The 26,344-nt window shown below is 32.6% G+C and overlaps 1 protein-coding gene across 4 annotated transcripts in view; it reads right to left on the bottom strand.

The window, feature by feature from the left end:
- Positions 1–26,344, bottom strand: part of LOC128673695 (uncharacterized protein) — an 85,849-nt gene that overhangs the window by 2,512 nt on the left and 56,993 nt on the right. For 3 of the 4 annotated variants that reach the window (XM_053751721.1, XM_053751720.1, XM_053751722.1), the window contains one exon: positions 21,758–21,805. The gene's annotated coding sequence lies outside the window, so the exon portion shown is untranslated. Of the gene's footprint in view, positions 1–334; positions 437–21,757; positions 21,806–26,344 lie in introns of those variants that run through there. The other variant, XM_053751723.1, reaches the window with a different exon arrangement.

The following is a 26,344-nucleotide window of genomic DNA, read 5'->3' as shown; positions in this document are numbered from 1 at the left end:
AGGTTACTTTTAATAAATTTGTTAGAAATTTTAATTTCTCTTCAATTGTGATGACAGATAAAGAAACCGACAATATTTTTTTCTGTAGAATTTAAAATATATTTTTGTCTTAGAATGAAGATGTATTGTATTGTGTATGTGAAATTATTTTCATGTTTTAGACTTGTTTTTAACTAAGTATACTTATTTGGACATTTTTATTAGCGCGTCAATATTTTGTGATCTAAATGCTAAGTTACAAAAAATAACCAAAACTTCTTCTTTTGCAAAATAAATAAAATACGATATACCTTATATCTATACATAGATGTACCTATTTATAACAACATCAAACCTTTAGAAGCAAACCAGGTGTTGTAATTTCTAATTAAAATTTATCCGACAACATCGCGAATAATCTCGTATGATAACTGACATAAAATGCCGGTGCGGATACGAAGCCAACTGGATTCATCTGAAGCAATTTGCGATTAAAACTCAGCGCTAGATAGACTCGCGTCAAGAAAACAGCGAAACGCAAACGCGATCTTTCGCATTTTCGACTACCTACTTATCTACAGACCATTCATATTTATTTTTACTACTGATATTTATAACTGTCGTTTAAACTATTTCATTGACCCTTTTGCGAGTTATATTATTGAACAAATTTAAGTAATTTATTAGGAGATTCAGGCTTTTATCATATTTAAAAAGAAGTACCGACGTATAAAAAAGTTACAAAAATAATTTACAGTGTGAGATCCCTACATAGGATCAGTCCGCCGTTGTAGGTACATGAATCGTTCCTCAATTTACGTCCTTATTAATAAAGTTTATTACCAACAATGTCACATGTAAAATAACTCTCTGAGGAATAGCGTTAATTTGTGAAGCGTGGTCCGACTAATAAATGATAAAATGAGTACTTAGTACTAGAGATGCCAACGACCGTGCGAAGTAGAGCCGGCAATATACTGCCGTCATACGGAGAAATGACGTTTCTGCACTAACTTGAAAACGGAGAAAAAAAATAGTTTGTGATTTTCAATTTAAAAAGTTTGCTGCGCGAAAGAGGTTAAGATATTATATACTTTTACGGTTGTAAAATGTGTAAATAAGTGAGATCTATGGGTATACGTATTTATTAAATTTATTTTTTATTTAATATCGTTAATAATTAAAATTTTATTTTTCTTCTTAGTAAAAAAAATATAGAAAAATCTTGAATACAGTATTGAAAAGACGTATATGGCTATATGTGTCTTCTCAACTTAGAAACTTTAAGAGCCGTCTTTACTACTTAGTAAGAATGTAAAAATTTGTTGTAATTTACTATTTGACAAACACATTTTTAGCCATTAGCTGCTGTTCAAGTTATAATTACTATTATTAAAAAATTGTATTATATTATATAATAAAATTTTTCGTTTTTCATCTATGAATTGGAGTTTAAAACAAAATGAAAAAAAAAACACGTTACGAAATAATTTCTTTTATTTTGACATAATAATTAAACATCACAAAAGTCTAATAAGAAATTATACTTATACTAAAAGTTTGCAAATTTTAAAAAATTGCAGTACTAAAACGACAATCACAGCTTTGGTAGCTCAATAAATTCAGAGTATTAGTATACATATGTTCCTGAGGGCCCACTTCTTGAAATTCTATGAAATTATGCTTGGGATTTAGTGAACATTCCAAAAGAATTGTTTGAGATCACTCCAATTGAAATCAAATCAGCTACATAAAAAACTTATTCTATTACTTCTTCTTTCTAATTAAATAAATGTTTTCATGGCTGCTTAATCCCTATTAATCTTGACTTAGTAATCATATTACATCCAGGTTTTAACTGATACTTATTTTCCATATTTACAATTTTTTTCATTTGTTTCCTCTGTGCTGGTGTCTTGTCATACTTTTTACGTTTCCTAACTTGCCCTTTCTTCGTTAGATTTTCCGAACAATCTTGATGAGACTCTTCGGGTGACTCCGGAATGATAATATTAATCGGCTGAGAGTTAGGAATGATGTCAATTGAGCAGTCTGAATCTTCGGAACTTTGTTGCAGTTCTAAACTTGAAGGTATAAAATCTTTATCAAAAATTGAATCGTCTGAATCAAAATCCAATTAAATCAATTTTTATTTTAAAATCTCGTCATTCAAAATGTGGCTATTCAAAATCTGGTTATTCAAAATCTCAAAAGTATCATGATTCAACATTTGGTTATCCATAGCATCGTTATTCAAAATTTCGTTATTGAAGTAATTAGTTTCACTGGAACTTGTTGGTTGTACTAACGAAAAATTATTTTTGAGCACCTCGAAGATCTCGCTTGATTAGACTGTAACAAAACCTAAATTTTTAACTGGGAACCAGGCCAAAGCCAGGATGCGTATACTTATGTATAATAATAAAATAAATATAAAGTAAAATTTTCTACATGTACCAAATTTCATCAAAATCCGTCCAGTAGGTATTTACTTAATTGAGTATCCTGACACACTCAAATCCAAACTTTCATATTTATGAATAAATATAACCTATAGTGGGATTACTTATGCGTAAATATTCATACATATCACCATCACCACCACCACATTCAGACTTACCACCCATCTAAACCCGTGGCGTGCCGAGGCGATTTGTTTTATAGCAATTATTACATTTTTAGGTTAATGTTGGATAGGCAGTAACGTTTGCAATGTCATAAATTTTATAAATTGAATATTACACATGAAAATATCGTGCTTATACTTACCATATTTCCGTAAAAAACACGGAGACGAGCGTCGCATAAACGTCGGCTTTCGCCTCAGCTGCCTGGGCGCAACTGATTGTGCGGACAACGTGCCACGAACTCCTCCTTTACCCCGCAGTCCCCGCACATCAAACGATACTACGAAAAAAGGACGCTACTGCCACTTGCGTCTAGGTAGTTTTACGCCTGATATACATAAGTGAACAATGCTAACATAAAGAGGCACATCTTCGCCAATACGACTTTTCTTTTTATTACAATATAGAAATGCCTTTTCATTATATGACACATTACAAAAACTGTGTTAAAAAAAGAACATTTCTATTGAAATATGTCTTTTCAATTTATTATAGAACAGAAAGGTCCATCCAAATTAGTATTATTAGTGAAATATTGCAGATACGTCCTATTTTGCAGTTAGATTTTATAGGTTGCGTTTGTTTTAGCAAACTTTAAAAATACTAGCAGATGCGTCTTATTCTCCTGATTCCGAATCAGTATGAAACTCATTTTCGATAAAAACGTCAGATGCGTTCTTTTTCCGTATGACGGCAGTATAGAAGAGTGTATCCTGGGTTCCGACGTTAAATGGCTGAGAAAGAATCCGGGAAAACGCTGAGATGAGAGAGAGAGCACTAATTTAAATATGTGATCTAAATATATATTCCCCACTGATTTCATTTCAGATAAACGGTAGTAAATGTGCGAATGTATAATTTTTTACCGAGTTGTAATAAAAATATATTGCCAATATTCTTGAATGTGAAATGATTTATCATTGAAAGATAACTATAAGTTTTAATTGGAGATTTTACGATTGGTAAAACAATATTATTATAACAATGTTTAAGATTTGACTAAAGTATACGGTCAAAAAATTAAGATATTAGACCAGGCTTGAGTGAAAACCATAGAATGTGCCAGCTGCATCTCTTATCGCGAGATTGTAAGAGTAAATCAAAGGAAAAGGCTATATACTGCACATTCTTCTCGTATAGGTGACGTGTCATATAACTGAATATGGTTATCAAACTTCTCGGCTCCATCTTCTCCCTAAGAGATGAAGGCATGACATTGTTAAGAACTTATAAAATAAATAAGTTTTTTTTTTAATATCATTTATGACACACAGTTTTATTGTTGTCAGAGAGCTTTTGCATGCATTTAATGCGCGTTAACCGATGAGTTATTCCCTCGTCGCAAGCCGTTTTTAGGTACACCATTAGGTCGAGCTTATCATAATAACGCATTGTATATGTGTGTATTGTAGTTTCAATAAAACTAAATGTATGTACAAAATTTCAGCTTAATTGGTTGAAGATAACTGCTTCAAAATTTCCAATATGTGCTTAATTATTTACAGTGCAAGTTAAGCAATTGCTTGTAAAAATAATTTATTTCTCAAAATCAATCTAGGTAAGTACATATATTTTTGGACAAATAGTAATTTGTCCAAAAATATATGTACTTAGTGTTGCGAATTTATGATGCATTAAGTGACAAAATTCAACGAACGGTAATTATTACTTATACTTATTTTAATTAGTCGTTTCATTCCTATGTATAGTAAGAATACTTATATCTATATCTAAGTAGTAAGATATAAGCGCACGCTTACTCACTTTTATTACTGAGCATCACATACCCAGTGGCGGATAGTAACAAGCTACTTCCTTAAATTATGTTATAAATTTTACGATAATAGTACATTTTCCTTGAGGCCAACATAGGATGTATGATCGTGCATAGGGCACATAAAAACTAGATCAATTCTAATTAAATAATTCCAAACAAGATGAATTAGATCAATATCCTCGAGACACGACTTTGTGGCAGAGATGAGACCACTGTGGTCTTATTTCTGCCTCGTATTCATATACTCATAATAATATAGGAATTCCTAATGAGGGTTGACGTAAAACAGACGGTCGTTTATAAAATCACAGCCGAAATTTTATAAATTCAAGCCCAAATGCAGTAATATTTTTGTTGGCATAGTGCAGCGAAGATGCATGGGAAAGAGAGAGTGAGATGTTACAAGAAAAGTATACCTACCTAAAACAAAATTTGAAAACAAGTGTTCTATTAAAAACATATTATATATTCCAGTAAACTCATGAGCGATGATAAATAGCGGTAGATTGTATGTTCTATAATATGGTACAAAATAACAGTAAGTACTTAAGTAGGTAGGTACTAACTTTGGAAACACTATGAAAACTTTACTCCGAATAAAATCAATACAAACAAATAACTATTATTCAAATAGGTACTTATCTGATTATTATGTCGCAAGTAAATTACACGAAATGTCATCCAAATAAAAGATTTCCATGTATGCACAAGTAACATGGAACCTACGACCGAAGCATCCGTTTAACATTTCATGAAATGAGACATAAATTTCATTTACGCAGATAAGTTTTATCAGAGCTGGATATTGTATGATATTTTATAGTCTACATGAAAGAATTCCCGCTGTTTTTCATCTCATGCGGTGATATCCATAAGATTTGATTAAAAATAAAACTATTCTGATTGTTTTCATTAATTTATATATTTCAAACCTGGTCATATCATAAACTACTTCAAGGAAATGAATTCCAGAGGTGAATGATGCACTGCTTCACTCATTTACTTCTAGAATTCCAATACACCCTTATCCATATTTGCATTTCTTCATTAAAATGCACAAGATAAAACATTTCAATTAAATGATCCCGGTTTGTTCACCTTAATAGCATTTTTGTTTTTCATGAAATACGATAGTCCCGATACAGAAGTTGATCAGTTATAGTTCCTTTTAGGGCCTGTTAGAGGTAAATGACGTAACAACTTCCTACTTCTTGTCAGTTGAGCAATAAATCATATCGACAATTTTTTCTAAATATTCGATTGCGGCAGCTTTTATTGCATTTCTATCTAGTTTTTACTAGTGCAAAAAGATAATGAATGGTGAAAGATAGATGAGCTGCAACTCAGTAGGTAACTAAAAGATATGACAGATAAATAACTTGCGCATTATCTTGTAACTGTATTGACTGTGACTATATTTGCACACCATACCGTTCTATTCTAGGCAAGGCATGTTGATTCTAAAGTGTTTAATGATGTTTAAATTTACACGTCTAAAGTTTACTTTTAAAAAGTTCCTATAAAGATCCTGGTTTCTGAGAAAATGTATTTATCTTTTGTCTTCGCCGACACACCGGAGCCAATGATAACTCAATAATTCCTTTTGAATTATTTGTATTCATGACTTTTTAACATTTTTTAACATACAGTGAAAAAAGTACGTAGGTAGGCGCGCCAAATTTTTAGAAGACAAAGTAAAAAAATGACTTGATATTGACAGCCCTGACATTTGGGAAAATTAAAAAGTTAGCCGGTGACACTAAAGCAATACAGCCAAAGGCCTAAACATCTTTATTTGTAAGTAAGGATCTTTGCAATTCTGAGGACATACGAATTCCATCATTATTTACACAACTACTACAATGTTATGTTTTTAAACATACATAATTAGGAACAAAAACTCGCTAACGTAGAATTTCCTGAAATTCCATCCATACACTAATTACAAATCGAAAAAATGTTGATAATCAAGTAATAAATTGCAGTTTAAACGATTGTGATAGTCAACAAAAACTAGAACATTAAAAGGCGAGAGAATTCTTCGCGTCTCATAACAAAACCATACCGAAACAGGATTATAATAAAAAGAGAACTCAAAGTCGACAAGGTCGGTTATTTACCCGATTTAATTAAATCATAATATGGAGAGTACAGAATTAAAACAGGTAATAAAATGCATCCTTTAATAAATATGTTGACAAGGGCTCGAGTGGCGATTCGCTATGGTCTATTGGTTAAGATCGTCCACCTATGATCGAAAGGTCCCAGGTTCAAATTCTACTCATATCACCATATGCCAATCTGTCTCATGTATAGTAGTTTTAATAAACCACCACTTGCTTCCGAAGGAAAATGTCGTGAGGAAGCCTGCAAACTGGTTGACAGTTTAAGTTCACTAGTGTGTATGCGATTACTCGAAACTAGACGTGGTAGGTAAGTCATAGTCATGTCAGATTCCTGCAACAATTCCTGAATAAAAGCTGTACGAGTAATACCTTCTAATCACACTTGAAAAGAAAAAAGAAAGTGCATCTGCGTATACAACGTTAATTAAAGAAAGGTAACAGTTTGTTCTAGTCTAGTCTATATGTTCTAGCATAGTCTGATTTTAAATTAAAATTGTAAGTGTTGTGTGTCAAACAGCTTTCATCTATTTCATACAATGCTTGAATATAATGAGACTTAGAAGAAGACTAAACCTCTTATTTAACAAAGGTATATTTTAAGGTATACATGTTTTGTCTCGTTCTGTCAATGTCAAATATTGTAAAGTGCGATAGTGATAAAACATTAGTTAGCAGTATGCTTTTAATACTTATAAAAATTGCAGTGTATTTTCGTGTCAATCAATCGTATCGTATCGTATCGGATATATATACATGAGATGGAATCAAGCGGATTCCATCTCATGTATATATATCCTCTGGCACAGTTGTTAAAGTGTCTGTTATAAAGGACTGAAGCTGGCTTGTTTTGTAAAAAGATTTAATTAAAGATATTTATTTAAAATCCTTTTCTCCTTCTATTGATTGGTCTGAATATTGTGGTATTTAAAAAGTTTGAATAAAAATGTTGAATGGGTGAAGTGAGTGAAGATTTAATTTATGGTAGGTATTACATATACCTACAGTTTGCCGCTTTTGTCCCTTTACGGGGTAGACAGAGCCAAATGAAACTCGACAGATATCGTTTAGTAGGTTTTTCGGTGGAATTGAAATTAAATAGTGATAGATTGCAATCACTGGCTTTTGAGAAAAATCTCAAATTAAAGTCAATTCCCTAGATTGACTTTTACATTTTGCGTTGGATAGATAAGCCGCTGGTATTCCAGCGGCCGTGTTTTTCTTTGTAAAAGTGAATAAGCCTATCCCATCGAATGTAATGATCATTTAGGTTATAAAAACCAAGCAACTATAACTAGATTTTAAATTGATATTCACACTCTGAAATTAAGTAGGATACCTACTCTAAAATCATTGACTCTTGTTATGTTATTATCGCTAAATAACAAGCCAATTCTGTCTGCGATGTAATAATGTGTTGGGCTTAAACGTTATAATACTCTCCTATGATAATTATGTAACGTTACATTATGACAGGGTTATATGTATTTTCTTTTTTAACCCACGTATACAGAAAGATGGTAGTTATGAGTTTAACATCCGTGCAACGTAGCAGCCAAACGGCTGACCCGATTTTGATTGTGAAAGTGAAGGGTTTCTTCAATTTTTAATTTAGTTTTTATTATAGAATGTCATATGCGTTGCATCATTCTGTTATTTATTTAAAGGTAAGTATATGGTTTCTTTGAGAGAAATATAGTTTGGAGAACATTGGGGGAGGCCATGTCCAGCTCTGGCTTCTCTGCGGCTGTTAAATTGATGCTTACAATTTCTTATGTATTCTTTCTTATATTTCCTTTCTTATAAGTACATTATTTTATCTATATACCATCTAATAGAGATTAAATTCCATCTTATAGAACAATATAATGTTAGACAATGCAATTAGAACAGTATAATTCAGAATAACTTACAGGAATAACATGAAAATTTACCGTTACTAAAAGACGGAACTAGAGTATCCAATTTTACCATTTGAAGTAGGATTCTTAATAAATATCAATTTAGGTTCACGCTTCAATTAATGTTTTTTCAGATATAACTGGCTCTTCCGGAGCGATGTCTAACTATGGGAAATGTTAAAATGGTTAAGTCTAAATGACTATAATCAATGTTGCAAAAAATTAACTAGCCCATACTAATGCTGTATGTACCTGTATTAATTCTACAAAAAACAACGATGAATTTTAAAAATAAATGGTCATTTTATTAAATTGACCAAACTACAAAAAACTAAAAGAAATTAAAATCGATTTGTCTACGTACAGACTGACATATTAAATGCTTTAAACTTAACTATACGGGAACGACTTTTGGGTCGAGATTAAAAAATCACTGTGGATCATTACACCGATTGTTTGATTTCGATTTAAAAATCAGGCAGGAGATTTTTACATAGGATTTAAGTGGAAATATCAACTTTTCTTCAATAATATCTGGTCCGTTGTCGGAAATGGTTATTTTCGTGATTTTAATCGCCAATCTGTCTACAAATGTCATCGAAGTACTTGTAGTATAATGCGTGATAAAACTTCACGCTCTTCCACAGAACTAGAATAGATGAACAAGAAAATGTGACAACGCATTACGGCATTATAGGTAATTTATTTTGCCCAGCGCAAGGGAAAGTGTCTCCGCACAGCCACGGAAAGCGCGGGAATCGAAATTGTACAAAATACCTGTACCTACACACGAAACAGAAGCTGTAATTCTAAATTTAAATTATTGGAATTTGATGTATTGTCTTGTGGATCCAACTTGCCTGTCACTTTTAGCGTGTCATTACAAAATGAAAATTGCATGGAAAGTTTCTTGCGTGCGTTTATTGAAAAGTCATTGCTGTTATAAAAATAAATATTGTGTCAATACTATTTTGTTTTTGAAATCACTGTCAAGCTAATCTAGACACGGATCACGTCTTTATCAATGAACTGCCACGCCACCATCCAAGTTTTTTCAGTACATTCCTTAGTTAATTTGACAACTGACGAGCTAATAAACAATGTTAATTGAATATTAATTACATTGTAAGATCAACGACATAGACACGTGTGACTCATACGGCTGTATTCACAAGTCACATCTTAGTGATTCAAAAAGTATATGCATTAAGTATTATCATTCGTCGTCCCTCGTCACTGTATATTTTGATAGAATTAAAAAGTGGCACGTACCCATTTCTTTTTAGTACCATAATGGTAACAGGTAAATAAAGCCTAGAAAAACATAAAATATCCCAAGTTATATAACGGTAAGTCAGAAAAGTTTTATAAGTAAAGTGAGTTTTAAAACTAACATTTACAGCAGGAGCACAGTAACTTCCATGTTATGGAATTGGAATAAATATGTCGACGCATCCAGCACCTCGCACGTTACGCTACCGGTGTGTAACTGCCTTTATAGGTCTTCGTATACATTTAATGCAGTGATAGGATCAAATTCACAGTAATGGTCTTAGGTCGTTTAAGAACAGGCTTAGTGGCTTACGCCCACTATTTTGGTGATCATTAGCATGGTTCAAATACGACAAAAAATAAGTGTTGAATGCCACGTAATTTTGATAACGAGTACTTAGTATTTAAAGCCTGAGGGCTTTATAATTACAATTTTTATTACTTGGTAATGCCAAAATATCTAATTTATATCTTTTAATATAATACTTACTTTATGTTTATATACTTAATATAGGTATAATAATTACTATCGGTCCGTACCGGCTTCGCTTGGGTAAAATCATAATAAATTATACTCTTAAACCTTCCTATCTATCTATTTAAAATACCCGCATCAAAATCTGTTGCGTAATTTTATAGGTAGATCTAAGCATAGGTACATAGGGACAGATAGCAGGAAGCGACTTTGTTTTATACTAATTATATTACTTTTATGTTGAGACTAATATTTTTTCTAGTCGCGTAGAGATCCACTTCCTACTAAAATGTGATTTTTTTGAGGATGTACGTGTGTTTATTTCACGCAAAATCAACTGGACCGACTGTTAGTTAAAATAAAAATTAATGACGATCCGTAGTCAGCTCACCAAATAATATAATTAATATTTAAAACATGTATTTTAGAGTCTGTTCGATAAATTTGTAACAGTAAATAGCGGAAACTTGATTGGTTTTTATAATAGTTAAGTTACATATTATTGTTTTTCTATATTTTTTCTGTTTGTTATCCAGTTAAAAAAGTATAGAAAACAGTAATAAAAAATAAATAAATCAATCTGAGTATTTATAAAATGATTAAGGTATGACATGTGGTCCTTGACATGATCAAAAATGACACAAATTAAGGAAACAGTCTTTATATATTACACAAAAGATTTAACAATCATTTAATAGTCGTGGCCGTGGAACCATGAGGTCATTGCATGACCACACATAACTAAAAAAAAGTCCGAGCTCTTTTCATTACCTCTATTGTGGCCATCAACAAAAAAAATGGTTTAAAAAAATTATACGAAAATAAAAATAATTGTCGTCCAAGTTTATGACTGTGACTAAATATATGGATTGCTTATCGATGTTATTCCTAACCACACAATTTCTATCGTCAAAGTATTTTTTTATATTCCTAAGTACATACATTAAATGGCTAAGATTTTTTGTTATTCATAATAATATTATAATAATGATAATTCATACACGAATAATTAAACTGAAACTGCTCAGTCTGCAAATAAAAAGGTCTAAAATGTTTATTACTGTACTTAAATTTGCTCTTTAGTGTTTCAATCTTAACTTATACATAACAGTTATAAAAAAAATCTCTGCGGAATTACCCGTGTATTTCTCTGCGGAAGCGGAATAGGCAGGATTTTCATGCAAACTTTCACACCCCCTTTTTAGACCCAATGGGGGTTGATTTTTGAAAAAAAAATGCCTATGATTTATTGGCGTTCTTTAACTACATTCATACCAAATTTCATCAAAATCAGTCTAGACTTTTGCATTTCTACTATTAGTCTGGATAATACGTTTTTATAGACGAAACTATAGGCAATTGCAAAATCGATCAATGTACCTAACATTGATCGAGTGATGAAAAATGCTATAATTCAAGTTTGCGTAAGTTTAAAAACTATACGACGTAATTTGTATTGGCATGATTATGATAGGAAAAAAATTGCGTGTGCGCAAATTGTTGATTAGCGAACGAATGACGGTTATAATTTGCAAGTATGCAAAGTATTTAGGAAAAGAAATGACGTTTAATAGATATATGGTGTCGTCGTGGTGTCATTTAAATGTATGTGTTACGGCTAGAGACTTATATATATAAGCATCGGAGACCAAATCACCTAGGTCTAATTGGGATGATAAGGGTTAAATCAAGCCATTATTTTCCCTTTAGCGTAGGCTATTTAAAAATTGTTTTCTCAAAAAGCAGAAATGTTAGATATACACAGACGACAAAATAAACTTTTATAAAATAATGAACCGTTTCGCAATTAATATTCTCAAATTGAATGAAAATGTAAATTATTTTTTAACATTGCAAATTAAATGGATAAGATTAAACTGTAATATTTTTACATGCATTTAATTTAACATGTTTATATGCAAGAAACACGAACTTAGTCGATATCAGAAAAAGATTACATGAAGCCTATCTTTCCTACAGAAATAATAATCTATATTAATAAATGCATCCATGATACGATACTTATAATTTAAGACCAGTGTATGTACACTAGAACATACGAACCATTGTTAATTAAAAAAAATCTTGTTCGTCTGGAAATTTTGTTTGAAATTTTGTATGAAAAATGAACTCGAAACATATTCCGCAGCTGCGAGAAACAGTTCAATTAATCATTCATAAATCTGAATGGTAATCTTTGGAGAACATGCTGTAGTTTTTTTGCATTTTTATTTATATCAAATATGAAAATCTGTTTAAACGTCCGAGATTTTGCCACCTACAGTTTAGGTAAGTATTTACATTTCACATTACTACCAACTTGATGATGTGGCTGTCCTGTGATATCCAAGTATCATAAAATAAATTAATTTTAATTTTAGTATGATTTTTTTTTACACTACCACTTGTGTAAAATTTTGGAATATTTGATATCTGAACAAATGCTTTTATTTCAGGTATTAATAAAAGCCTGATACACAGTTTAATGCCAGTGACCCATATTATAAAATACCTTACAGATGTTTCACATAATTATAAAAGCCATTAACTAGTGCCATTATTCAGCCTCGGTCTTAAGGTAAGTATTATTTATTTAAATAAGTACCTACACTTATTCAGAGTGAATCCAGAAAAATCCAATAGCGCGTAATAACGATATTGATGATAATATAAGATTAAAAAGACATAAAGCGAGAACATTGTCAGCTCGTTATATTGTGCAGTTTTCCATTTGTATTGCTAATCTTTTATTAAGGTTACTATTAAGGATACAGGTTTGATGTAAAAAATATTAGAGCATTTTAATCATGTGAGTTTTCTATTCGTATTAAGTTTATAGGGTGGGTGAAAATCTCAATTTAAATATCAATTGCGTTCTTACCTTTAATAATAATAATTGTCTTTAATAAATGTAATGTAATGTCCCAATATATTTTACCCTGATGCTTGTTATTTAGGCACATATAAGGTCTACAAAAATGGGTACTTATTTTATAAATAATTACCTACTGATTGCTCTAAAGGAATGATGATTGCTATCTATAAGTTGAACTGGAAACGGCATGTTATTATGTGGATTGTTATCTAGTAAATTATCACGGTAAAGGTTGTGGTCATAAAAAGCGGAGATTATTTGTACATTGCAAGATGTTTGTAAAGGTGTGACACTGTTTGTAAGTACCTCCAAAGTTATTCTTTACATCCTTACATTATAAAACAAAGTCCTGTGCCGCGTCTACCTGTCTGTTCGCGATAAACTCAAAAACTAATGCACGGATTTTCATGTGGTCTTCACTAATAGATAGTGTGATTCCTTAAAAGGTAATAAATTGTACCCCAATTTATTATTTTTACTATTATTTCTTTTCTTCAAAGCATAAGTTTGGATATTAATATTATACTTAGTTACATTTCTATACCGCTCTCTGGCGTATATAACTAAAAATCCTTTAAATAAATAAATATATTAGGACAAATCACACAGATTGAGCTAGCCCCAAAGTAAGTTCGAGACTTGTGTTATGGGATACTAACTCAACGATACTATATTCTATAACATATATAGATAAACATCCAAGACCCGGGCCAATCAGAAAAAGATCATTTTCCATCATGACCCGACCGGGGATCGAACCCGGGACCTCTCGGTTCGGAGGCAAGCACTTTACCACTGCGCCACCGAGGTCGCCTTTGCTTCTAGATCAGCGTTCAGCACGTAAGTTATAGCGCCGTTAATGATAGGGCATATAAACAAATTTTGTATAAAATAAATTATGTCTAACGTTATTATTATGTATAATAGCAAGAAATGGTGCTCTACGGATAAAGCTAAAGGAAGATATATCGACAATAAATAGAATTTTACGACAAACTGTCCAGACACCTTTTGTACTTATGTGGTAAACTCTAAACGACAAGATCTTGTCCTATCGAGATACACTTGCAAATAATATTTGGTAAGAGGCAAACTCAAAGAACCGACAACCTATGTATTTATGTCTATTAACTTGTTAATATATGTGAGAAATGAACTTCACGAAATCGATCGATTACCATAATAGTACATACTTGCTATTCACGCAGCGTGCTCGATTCTGTATGCGCTCGTAAAAATGTTCGCCGGGCCAGCATTTAACACCACTGGTCTACAAGTAATGTCGTTCATGTACCAAACTAATGAAAGTACAGAATGTACATCGAGTGTACCGTTACTTTGATAATGCTAACCTATAAACTAGCGAAGTTACAAGAGTCCCTATATGTCATGAGTGTTTAGAATGGATGTTTTCAATAATGATAAAATTACAAGATCGGTGTCGTTGTTCTGTTTCAATTTTGTAAGTATTTCAAAATGAAATATCTGTTTGATTGCATATTGTTTTCATTATCTTCTAATCTGCCATTGATACGATCATACCATTATGTAATTTAGTTTTATTTTCTTGATTGAGCCAGTTCAGTTAGTCAAATAGCTGTTAACTTTTAAAATAATATAATTATTGCGAATATTAAATCACTGGCTGCGCTATAGGACTTCGCTCCCGTGGGAATTTCGGGATTAAAATTCTATATTACTCCAGGTTATATTATAAATTTCATAACAATCTATCTTTCTCTCTTCCGTCTTCCTCACAAACTTTCGTATTTATAATATTAGTAGGATAACTTTAAAAACAGCTTTCGAAACTACATTTTAGAACCATCAACAGTATAGAATGAAACACAACGACTTATAGCCTGTCACGGTGTCAGTTCTACACTCTCGATACTTTGTGCCAAGTCTAGCCTACAAGGAATATCAAACACATTGAAAATGGCAAAAATATTGCTACACACCCCTTCTGGTGTTACATGCAAATATACTGCTTGATATTTTAATTTATAGTTTGCGCTAAAGATGCCGCTCGCTGCACGCCAAGTCAGGTGTTATAAAGACCATCAAGAATTCTTATACAGTTATTATAAGTACTTAATTACTATGCGTTTACAATTGTTTAAGCAAGTAGTTATTTTATTAAAGATTGATATGATTCTGGTTGGATTAAATATATAATAATAACTATATTTTTTCATTGGGGCCTGAGGGATTCAAGAAAAATATCAATCGCCTTTCCTAAAGTCCACGCATCAGTGACCCTAACGCTATCGGTTGCCGGTGTCTATTGGCTGCGCTATTTGCTTACCACCAGGTAACTAATTATCCTTATATATTTAAAAAAATCCTCTATCGCATCTATCTGTTCGCGGTAAACTCAAAAGCCAGAATCTACTGCACGGATTATCATGCAGTTTTCAGTAATACATAGTGTGGTTCCTGGGGAATGTTCAAGTGTATATTTTATTATGATTTTATGTATGTTATGTTTTTAACTGAGCGAACCCGGGACGGGTCGCTAGTGCTATAAAAATATGATCTCGGTTATAGTAAGATTAATGAAGTGGGTTGGTTTTATGTGCACTTGTTAATGGAAGGCAATTAAAAATTCATCTTAATTTGTTGAAAAACTGGACTTGGCAAATATTGATTATTGCTCTGATGCAAAACCAGTTATTTATTTGTATTCCGATGTTTTCAATGGACAAACGAGTTTATTAATGATTAATATCCGATTGTCATTTCATACAGCCCCATGCTTCTTTATGTCTCAGTATAGTCTATTTTTAATCAATAAATAAATTTAATATTAAACAACTGTTATCGCTTATTCCACGGCCCTATTTGAGAATAATCGGCGCAAAAATATATCTGTCGTGTTATGTTCAAATACATACCTACATCGATTTGTAAACAATATGGTAACAACATGATCTTTGTCGTGACTAATGCTCACTTCCAGAATTTATTTGAAAGCTTTGTAATTACCTAATTTTGGAATTCGTTTTGGATGGCGGATGGATCCAAATACCTTGTATGCGAATTGACTCTTTTCCAACCTCGTCTAACAATATTTGAACTATGTTTAAATTCCATTCCTTTTTATCTGTGTTCATCTGTCTAAACACCAATTAAAAAACTTTTTCTGGGCTCTCATTTATTGTTCGTCCTCATATAAAGTGCTGATTTACTGTAAAAGGGAAGCTTACTCATTACGTCATTAAACAGAGGAAGGCCATTAAATCAAGTTAAGAACCCACTATCGGTAGTCAGCGCGGGCGCCGGTACCAAACTGATTATTTTATAGTATTCGCCAGCGCAGATACCTTATAACGAGAGCTAAGCTAGTCTACACTGATAGAGAATGATTTTAAAAGTACATGGTAATTTTTTTAACCCCCGACGCAAAAAGATGAGTCTGTCTGTCTGTATGTGTACGTGGCACCGTATCTCATCGACGGGTGAACCGATTCGGATACCTATATTTAATCTACATATCTAGATATCGGTGTCATCACGTGGACATAATCAAATTCTTGGCAATGTCAATGAAATGATTTTGCAATTTTTTCTTCTTCATTTTACACATTGGCGAATAATCTATCAACGACAGATATTTTCTCGTAATGTTTTCCTTCATCAAAAGTCAGTGGTGAAAATCATTCGCGAAGTGGTGAAAACTTAAATAAGTCTACCTATGCGAACCTTATCTTAGCCCAGTAATGTAGTGTCGACAATCGCGTGTCTAAGCTCATGATACTTAATGTTTAAGTTACGGGTACTTTCATAGCCGGTAAGATAATCTACTTTACAGTTTTATGGTCAACCGATTTATCAACTATTCTCTTAATTATTTCAATCAACATGTAAGAGTCCTGAACAAATATTATTTTACCTTTCAAGTTTATGACTATACAAGATACCACAAGTCTTTTCTTATTATGTTATACCCTGTATGCTTTTTTAGATTCTACCATAGCTGCATACGAAATTCCATCATTATAGTGTTAGTAGATGTTGTGATTCGCCTGATCAACCCTCTTTGGGAATGCTGATATATCCAAACAGCTGACAAGTCTTAATATATCCTAATCGCCTCGTAAGAAGGCTATTGCTTTTCTATACTATGTTTATTTATCTTGGCTATCTGTCATTATAAATCTCACTGCCAGCGTCTCATCAGTCAGTTGTTCAGTGGCTAATCAGAGGTAATACACTAACGAGCCGACATCAAGTTCAATAATACCCGGGTTATAATAAATGATGGCCATTATGAAATACTGAGTCTGTTTTGTTTAACTTGGAAACTATTTGGACGCCAGCTAATGTAACACCGGTGCTCAAGAGCAATTAATTTTGTTCAATAGATAAACTAAGTGTTAAGTTTATGTAATTAGTTACATAGATTGGCAAATAGATATACAAAACCTTCTGAAGTAATATAGACAACTTTTTAAATGATGGTTTTATCCGAGCGAAGCCGAGACGGTACGCTAGTATTATGATGAAAGAAAATATATTTGTAATATCGATTGAAACAAATTAACTCAAAAACTATTACATCAAAATTTCGCTTTTGATTTGGGCAATTAAAAATGTTTACCTATGTCACATTCATTAAATTAGTAAACTATAAATTAAAACATATTCACACGGACATGGGAGTCACAACTGACAAATTATGTCGTGCTTAGCGGTGGCAATAGCGACTTTCGAATGAATTTATGCACTGATTTGTAGACTGTACAACATAAATCTTATGCAAGCGGCCGTAAAGTAAATAGTGGACATCAACCATATAACTAGGAGCGTCACCACGAGTGCTGATAGGGACCTTTTAAGTAAAAGCCTCTGAAATACACCGGATAGTAACCTAGGATCATTTGACATTGTGAAAGTAGATCTAGATATCGTCCGCCTAGTTTACAGCAGGGTTGACGTCAGGAAACAGCCAGTTGTAAAATCAGTCGAATTTTCAAATTTTTATGCTAATCGCGGGCATCGCGGCGACATATCCCCGTATACAACCGGGGACCGGGACACTCAAGGCTGAAAGAAAGCGAGACTACTCTATAAGGATGACAAAACTTATAAAAAATAATTTGGACGCAGTTCCAAAATTACCATTTTTTTGTTTTTACAATAAAATGTTAAACGTTTTTGTTTACCAAAATGGGTAGTTCGTGACATCATCTGAATGGTCATTTCATGTTTTATGGTGATTTGTTAAACTACGGAAAAATTAGCCTAAGGCTTCCGTAGCACGAGCGGTTTATCATCGCGCTTTCAAATAGCAATACACTGGAACTTACGCGTATTCGGCGAATATACAAGCTGGCTTGTAAATACTACTCATAAAAAAGGGGAAAAAACGAACAAAACTTTTCAAATTTCCACGCCAAGTCCGATCAGATCGGCCAAATTGGATATCTTCTCTATGTCGTCTTTCACATCTGCTACGAAGACTGGCTGGTATTAAAAAAAAACATCTTAAAAGTATACAGTTTACCGCATTTTAAATAAGCGCTGAGCCTTGGTTGTTGAGGTTGGATGTCGAATGTCATTTCATTGGAAAGAGTTTTAAAATCGCCAATGTTGTTAGATTTATAACTGTGTCGTGTGAATGAAGCCTATAAGGATCTATAAAATTAGTCTCGGCCTGATTATATTGCCTTACTTGGGAACGTAACGATATTAGTACTCCATATTGTTCGATGCCAATTTACTTAATCTGTTCATAATAGTGTCTTTATTTTTAGAATATATGCAAAATTTGATCACATTTATTTTTGTCAAAATTTGTTGATTTTGTTAAAATTGTTGTATGCTTGTCTGAACAGCCTGTCACTGCGCACGCTAAACCTAAAACTATACCTCCTTTTTCTTACTAGGTCACAAACAACGAGTCAGGAACACATGCACGATGTTAGTATAAATGCTCGTTAAATACGATACATCTCACGGATTCTCATATTTAGAAAGCATGAAATAATTCGACATTTTATTACACGCCTACTGTGACTATCGTCTTATGACATCTTCGCGCAATTAATTTCTAAATAAACAAGATAACATCGTTGTTCCGCCAGCTACTGGCAACACTAGGAAATATATTTTAATTTTTCTTTCAACTTTTAACTCGCTTTCTTCTGAAGCAGAGATGGTGGGCATAACGCTGTAACTGGACTATACAAACCTAAGCTAAGTTTCGAACAACCAATCAACCAATACAAATTTCGTTATTGACATAGCATAGCACAGCATCTGAGTGGAGTTTGTGAATTTGTAGTATGTATATAGGTGCAAATCGATCTCTGTCAGAGATTGATTTCTGTGAGAAAAGTCTGTTTATCTGTGAGATAAGAAATGGATGATAATGAAAAGGATCATTCCCTTTCCATAAAATTGTTGTTTTGAAATAGATGGCATTTTTTAAATTTAAACAATAAAAACATGTCCAAATTAAAATAAAAGAACTTAAAGCAAAATATTTTAAACCCACATTATTATGATTTACTTTATAATCTACACTCGTACATTGACATTGAATATTTCATATAATTTACACTACTTCAAGACTAATCAGTACTTGTGTTTATGCAAATTCACAGATAAGACCTGTATAATTTGTAGGGTCATTAGCACCTCGATTAGTTCATGTGTGAGTACAGCCTATTAATAGTTTGTAATTAGTGACTATTCAATTATACACAGTTCATGTAACAATCTATTTTATACTAAGCATTTCCTCTAAGTATTGCTACTCCACTGAATCTAAAGGTTAATGCACATACTTCTCCGATCCTTCTATTATATCCGTACTCTTTGATATCATTTCATATACTAATTTTATTATTGCGAAAATCTGTATATTTCACGGTTAAACCAATTGGTCGAATTTGGTGGAATTTGAGATAAATATACAGTTTATTATCCGAGGTCTAGGTCGGTAGCATATCAGTAAATATAAATCTTTACTTGCATTTCTCTCGTATGTAATGATACTAAGGGAGTGAATCAGTCATCTTTGATGTTGACATTGACAAGCGCGCGGTGACGTTTAGACAAAAAAATAGTAAAGATAAAAATAACCAGCAGTAGCCTACTACTATGGTCTTTTAGATGAAACATAGCATGGTACATACATCGAATACAATCGAAATTGCTTTTGCATTTGTACATAGGAATTAAACATTGCCACAAATAACGGTATTGCCAGCAATGGTCGCCTGCTCTCACCTTACAAATAAAGCTCTAGAAATATAACTCATCCAGCCCGGCACAGTTTACGATAAGGCACGCGACGGTTTTTCATTAGAATTTCTGTGCGTGCGTTGGCTTGTTCATCTTATGCGATATGCAAATTGAGTAAACTTGAAATGCGAATTTAGACTGGTCTGGTACAGAGACTTACGAAACATTGCACTCCTTTTTTGGACTGTTGTGTAAAAATAGAATTGAAAGTTGAGACGAGGCATGAAAAAGTGTATGTCCACATTATTCGATACTTATTGTAGTTTTTATCTCGAAGGTCCTAATTGAGCAAAGCTTCGGGATGCACTAAGTAATTTGTTTAGAAAAGAATCTCCTGGTTAACAGTTTTCCCATAAGTTATGGTTAGGTACCTGTTAGTTTATAGTAAAGTAAGTAGTAAGTAAAGTAATTTCTATACTCCAAGAAACACGTTGGTGCATCATTCATCGTCTTGAATACAATTTGTAGATAGTGGAATCGATTTACAGTACTTAATGATTGTTGTGCCCACACATCGATAGTATATCAATCAATAGCTCGTATTGAAAATTCACACATAAACTAGCCAGGTGTAAATAAATCTAGGAGTAATCGATGGGTGCTCATCGCATGTCAGGACGTCCATTATGCATAATTGTAGAATAAAGCTGAGTTCACATGCCCGTCGATTGGCATGGTGACCTTACACGGTGTCAATGGTATAACGTAGATTTTAACTAATATTATGAGTGCGAAAGTAAGTTCGTTTGTTACCTCTTTGTCTGCTTAACCAATCTTCTTGAAATTTTATATATATGCAGTTTGAAGTATGAGGAAGGATATAGGGTATCTTTTATACCGGAAACGCGTATAAGGACGCGGGTAAGGAACCAACTTTTTATATAATATATAAAATAAAATAATTTCGTTAAAATGTCTAAAATATTAAGATCATTATATTTTAATAGAAAATAATAATATTAATAAAAAAGCACTTCTTAGCCTACAATTATAGTACGTAATTGTTAAATATTTATTGCCTATATTAAATTAAAACATCACAAACATTACCACCTGCACCTACTACATTAATTAACTTTTGGCATGTGAGCCGAGCATTACCAATTCATAATAATTAAACGTTGCCACTGCCCTTAAGAGGCAGTTTTACAAAGTCGCTTCCCTACTTTACCCATTCGCATAAAGAAATAACCAAGTCAAGAACACCTTTTTGTTTTTGCATTCTCAACAACTATTTGTCGGCCAATGCAAATAGAACGTGTTAAGTTAGCTGTAGGTTCGCCACAAACTCGCTAGATTACATGAACCTGGGTTTACCTTATAAATGCACCTTATAAATGCACCTTTCGTCTAATCTTTCTCTCTTTCATAAGAGTGGTTTTTTTCTACTTCTCTCTCTTCATCTCTTTACGTCTTCACAAAACTAGGGAAACACATTTTTTACGTAACAGTAACAAAATATTTAATTACCTACCTTATCAATATTGGAGTGTGAACATTCAGTCAACGTCAGTCTTGAAATCTGAAAAAAAAATTAGAAATTTTAATTATTAATGAATGCGACCTAAAGAAAAGTTTTTTTGACAAGAGTATTATAAATGAACAAATTATGAAAACACTTACGTCGATGTATTAGACATTTTAAATCAAAATAGAAAATGTCAGATAAGTTTTATCAACTTTTTGATAATCTTTTTACAAAATGTTTTTTAAACAAACCTATCACAAAAAAATGTATACCTACATTTTTTGTATACCATCGTTGAAATACGAAGAGCACGATTCCTATTCCTATTGGTATTTCAATCAACAAACAGACAGGCAGCACCGATACTTCAGGTACATTGAATACAGCGAGATAGACTACAACAATTGAGATAGATATCAAATAAAATTGGTTTGTTATACTTAATAGGTTCGATGCAACCGCAAAATTTTATTTGACCTTTCCAGGTCAGCTAAATATGCACTGGCTTTTATCAGCAACGTCTTATGTACGAGATTACTTTTGAAAATAAAATCTATCCCACGGGAATTATTTTCTTTCGGTATAAATAGTAGTATAATGCTATTCATCTCTCCATAGATTTTGCGTGATGTGATAGATACATTCTTAAAAAAATAAAACATTTCTAGATCCTAAACAACTTCTTCTTCTTCTTCTTTCTTGGTCTTAATTCTTTTTATATCACTATGCATACTGTAAAAGTTTCAATTTTTGTAAAGATATTTTATTTAAAAAGTAAAAAAAAACTTTCCTTGTAGGTAGCTATTATAACAGTTTTTCTATCTTATAAGAATTTTTGACAAGAACAGCTGTGACGGAAGCTGTTATTCCATTAAATTATGTAATAGTGAAGTCAGCAGTTGTCACGCTGCACCATATTCATAGCAGTCAGTAGAACTGTGGTTTTTGTATACGTCTTGACACTGACGTGTGTTAACGTACGTTCGAGACTTTGTTCTGCATTGATCCGTCGACGGACGTCGACGGACGTCGACGTGCAATGCTCTTACGCATGGCTCTTACTGCGACTTAAAGTCCACGCAGGATAATTTGATTAAGCGGTTCATTGCATAAGTAAAAATTAATTGAATGACAAAACTTATCTTATGATATTAAATAATACCAACTCATTAAGGCTGAAACTGAAATTTTATGTTGAATTTTGTACCTTTAACAAAGTTGGTTTTACTTGTCCTTTCTGACATAGACGATTAAAATACAACGTATACTAAATTCACACAAAAGCTAATCATTATCTGGTTAGCGCTGGTACAGTTGTATATAATCTGCGGTACAGGTTTAAAGATTCTTTTTAGATAGACCGAACATTATGTGCAAATTGGTAAGCTCCCAGGAGGTCAACAAACGTAACTACAGTTTTTGTTACTGCTTACTGTTACGTTATTTATCTTATTATTGATTGATGTTGTATTTATTCCGAACATTTGTTTTTGACCATCGATTTATCGTGATTTTTTGCTTGTTAACTATTGTATGGTATGTACGATTGTACGGTAAAGTAAGATGTTATTATGAATTTTGTATGTATCTGTCCTGCAACTAACTTTGTAAAATGCGTATTAACGTGCAAACAAACACGAGAATAAAATGTATGTCAGTAGTTTTCATTCAGTATTCCTTTGAGAATGTTTCATTTATCCAACGATGTTAGTTTTATCTTCAATCTTGCTGATAAATTTGAAACTGCGGCAATAATTTTCACAGAAATAATTACGTATCTTTCATCTATTGCTGTGTAGTTATAAATCAATGTTTGTTATTTAATTAGGATTTAGAGAACTTATAAAAAACATGGATACCTTGTAATTGCACCATAATTAAAAATTTATTGGGACGCGGCACCTAGTGCTACGATTGTTAAATAATATTTTATCGACTTGCGTATCGAGTTGCGTACAGTTATATTTACCATTTTGTTTTGTTTAAATAAAATTAAATTATTGAATAACAGACAGTTGAATGTAAATATTTTGTTTTATTCTGACAAAATCTTTAGAATACGTACGCCATACGTGAAGGGATTTTGTCAGAGAAAAATAAAATAGATGTAAAAATTTGCCAATCATATTTAACATTTCAATTTGTATTCTTAAATGTAAATAATATACTCCTTTAATCATTGATTACTAAATTTTTCTGTTGTATTTGCATTAAATGAATACGTTTATCATAGTTCAACAGTGTTCCCGTAGAACTTTTTCCATAAATATTTTATCCTTATAGGTTTTATAAGTGGTTTTAATAGTACCTAGTGTAAGGACGCAGTAATATCTATATTTACATTAAAACCGAGATGATCACGCGATGGTTAGAATGTAAAATCGCGAACCGGGAACTCAACAGGGATAATTTATAGCGAAATGTATTCATTACGTTTATATAAATATTTATTTACCTTATTGTATATTTACTTATTGTATTTGTTCTTTGACTTGTTTATGAGAAATTACTTTGCTCGGGGATTATAAATTGAAAGCCTGCGTGCTATTCAAGTTCAATATTATGCATGTTAAGTTGACCCAAAGACTGTAATATACTTAAAGCTATGTATTTTAGCAGACGTTCGGTTGTACAAAACATTTGAATCTACCTATGCCTGCCTGAAATCTTACATCGGTTTAGTGATAATTATATATAAGATTAGATCCTAACATTTGTCAAATCTTAGATTTAAAATTAGAGAAATCCGACCCTTGTCCCCGACCTGAACTCAAAATGCAAGTTAAACGTTAATAGATTTGCCAAGATTTACTGTTTTACAATACAAACTATTCAGTGAAATATGATTTCGAATGCGCCCCGCGGCGCGCCACTAGCTTTAGACTAAGAGCTAGACTCGATAAATATCTATATTCGAAAATGCGTCAACATTCTATGCCTCCTATAGCTCCGATCATTGTTTAGATAGCCTTCCTTATTTAATGACTCCAGGCTACTGTACCATGTAGCAGATGTGGGTTAATAGGTTTGAAATATTGAGGCAGTTGACAAGTTTAGTGTTTAGTGGTTTGAAAGTCTTTGTTGACACTAAAGTTAAGAGTATCTTGATAGTGGTATGTGTGTTTGGAATGCTAACACACGTACCCTTTTACAGAATATTATTAAACGAGGCACAATAATAGGTAGTCCTTACTCTTATTTTACTATAAAAATCTTACTTCCTACTAATATTATAAATGCGAAAGTTTGTGAATGTGTGTTTATTTGTTACTCGCACGCAAAACCTACTGGACGAATTGCTATGAAATTTTACACGTGTAGAATATAATCTGGAATAAAAGATAGGGCATTGTTTATCCCAAAATAGCCACGGGAGCGAAGCCCCGGGGTGTTGCTAGTTAGGAATAATTTACACAAGAATAATAAGATAGTAAGAAAATAGTTTTATCACATTGTCAATAGGTACATACTGCGGTTGTGAGAAAATGGTAATGAAACTAAGGAGTTAAGCTATTAGATATTGAACATCTGCCTCTTGATATTCAGCTTAACAGTTTTCACTATTAAAATGAGAAGCGGATCTGATCTAATATATGTTTCTTTTTGTTACCAGACCAGTAACTAATTTATAAACCACAGCATATTAGTCACTTTGACAGGGTAAGAGCATTTTTGTAAAAATAAAATTTATAGGTTGTCTCTTAGTCTATAAAGACCCACCTTATAAAATAAATACCTAATGAAACGTCACTGCAGGGAGTCGTGTCCTTAGTTAGGTGCTTATTTAGTTACTTAGTACTTTAGTTAACTGAGCCTGAGCAAGAGTACCGGTAGCAATCTGAATATGAATTACTACCTGGGTTTCAATTCTGCAGTCTGCTAGGTCAATATATCGTATCTTAATTGTGTTTTTATTGCTTTAAATATGAACCACAATACTACTGTAATGTATATAACAGTCGTTTGTATTATTATTAATAAATTGCCCGAATACCTTATTTGACGAGAAAGTACAAAATTACTCATTTAAAGTAAATCAACATCATTAGCTTCCGAAGAATTTACCATCACCATAAAATAATTTGCACGTAGGAACGCAGTTTCTAAAGCAAAATCCGAACACGCAAGCTCGTAAGGAAGGGAAAGTTATGATACACTGGCTGAGGAGAGGTTAAACCTTATTTTTAGTCTATGGTGGCGGCGGCATTAAGACGCGTGGTTCGTGCCCATAGACTATATGCGATGTTCCCACCCTAGATAGAACCACTTCATATAGATTTCATCTTCATTTTTGTTGGAAATAACAGCACGCACAATAGACACATTCTACTCGTAGATACAAAATCCTCCCGTGGATTTCGTAAAATGTTCCTACCTTAATGCCATTTTAGATTATATTCGTGTATAGGCCCGTGTTCTCAGTTCTCGCAAGGCCCGACCGGACTGCGATCCTATTGTTGTTAAATTGTCTTTATTATCTCCGGGCTCGAAAGACTAGTATCAACAACATCCTCACAATGTATCCAAACTTTTGCATTCCTACATTAAGTATTAGTAAAAAGTAAGATATTATTTATTCAGCCAGATATGAAA

The sequence above is a fragment of the Plodia interpunctella genome, chromosome 11 (genome assembly GCF_027563975.2).
Source record: "Plodia interpunctella isolate USDA-ARS_2022_Savannah chromosome 11, ilPloInte3.2, whole genome shotgun sequence".
Taxonomy (NCBI): domain Eukaryota; kingdom Metazoa; phylum Arthropoda; class Insecta; order Lepidoptera; family Pyralidae; genus Plodia; species Plodia interpunctella.
The sequence above is the reverse complement of the archived record's forward strand: the minus strand, read 5'-3'. Positions and strand labels throughout refer to the sequence as shown.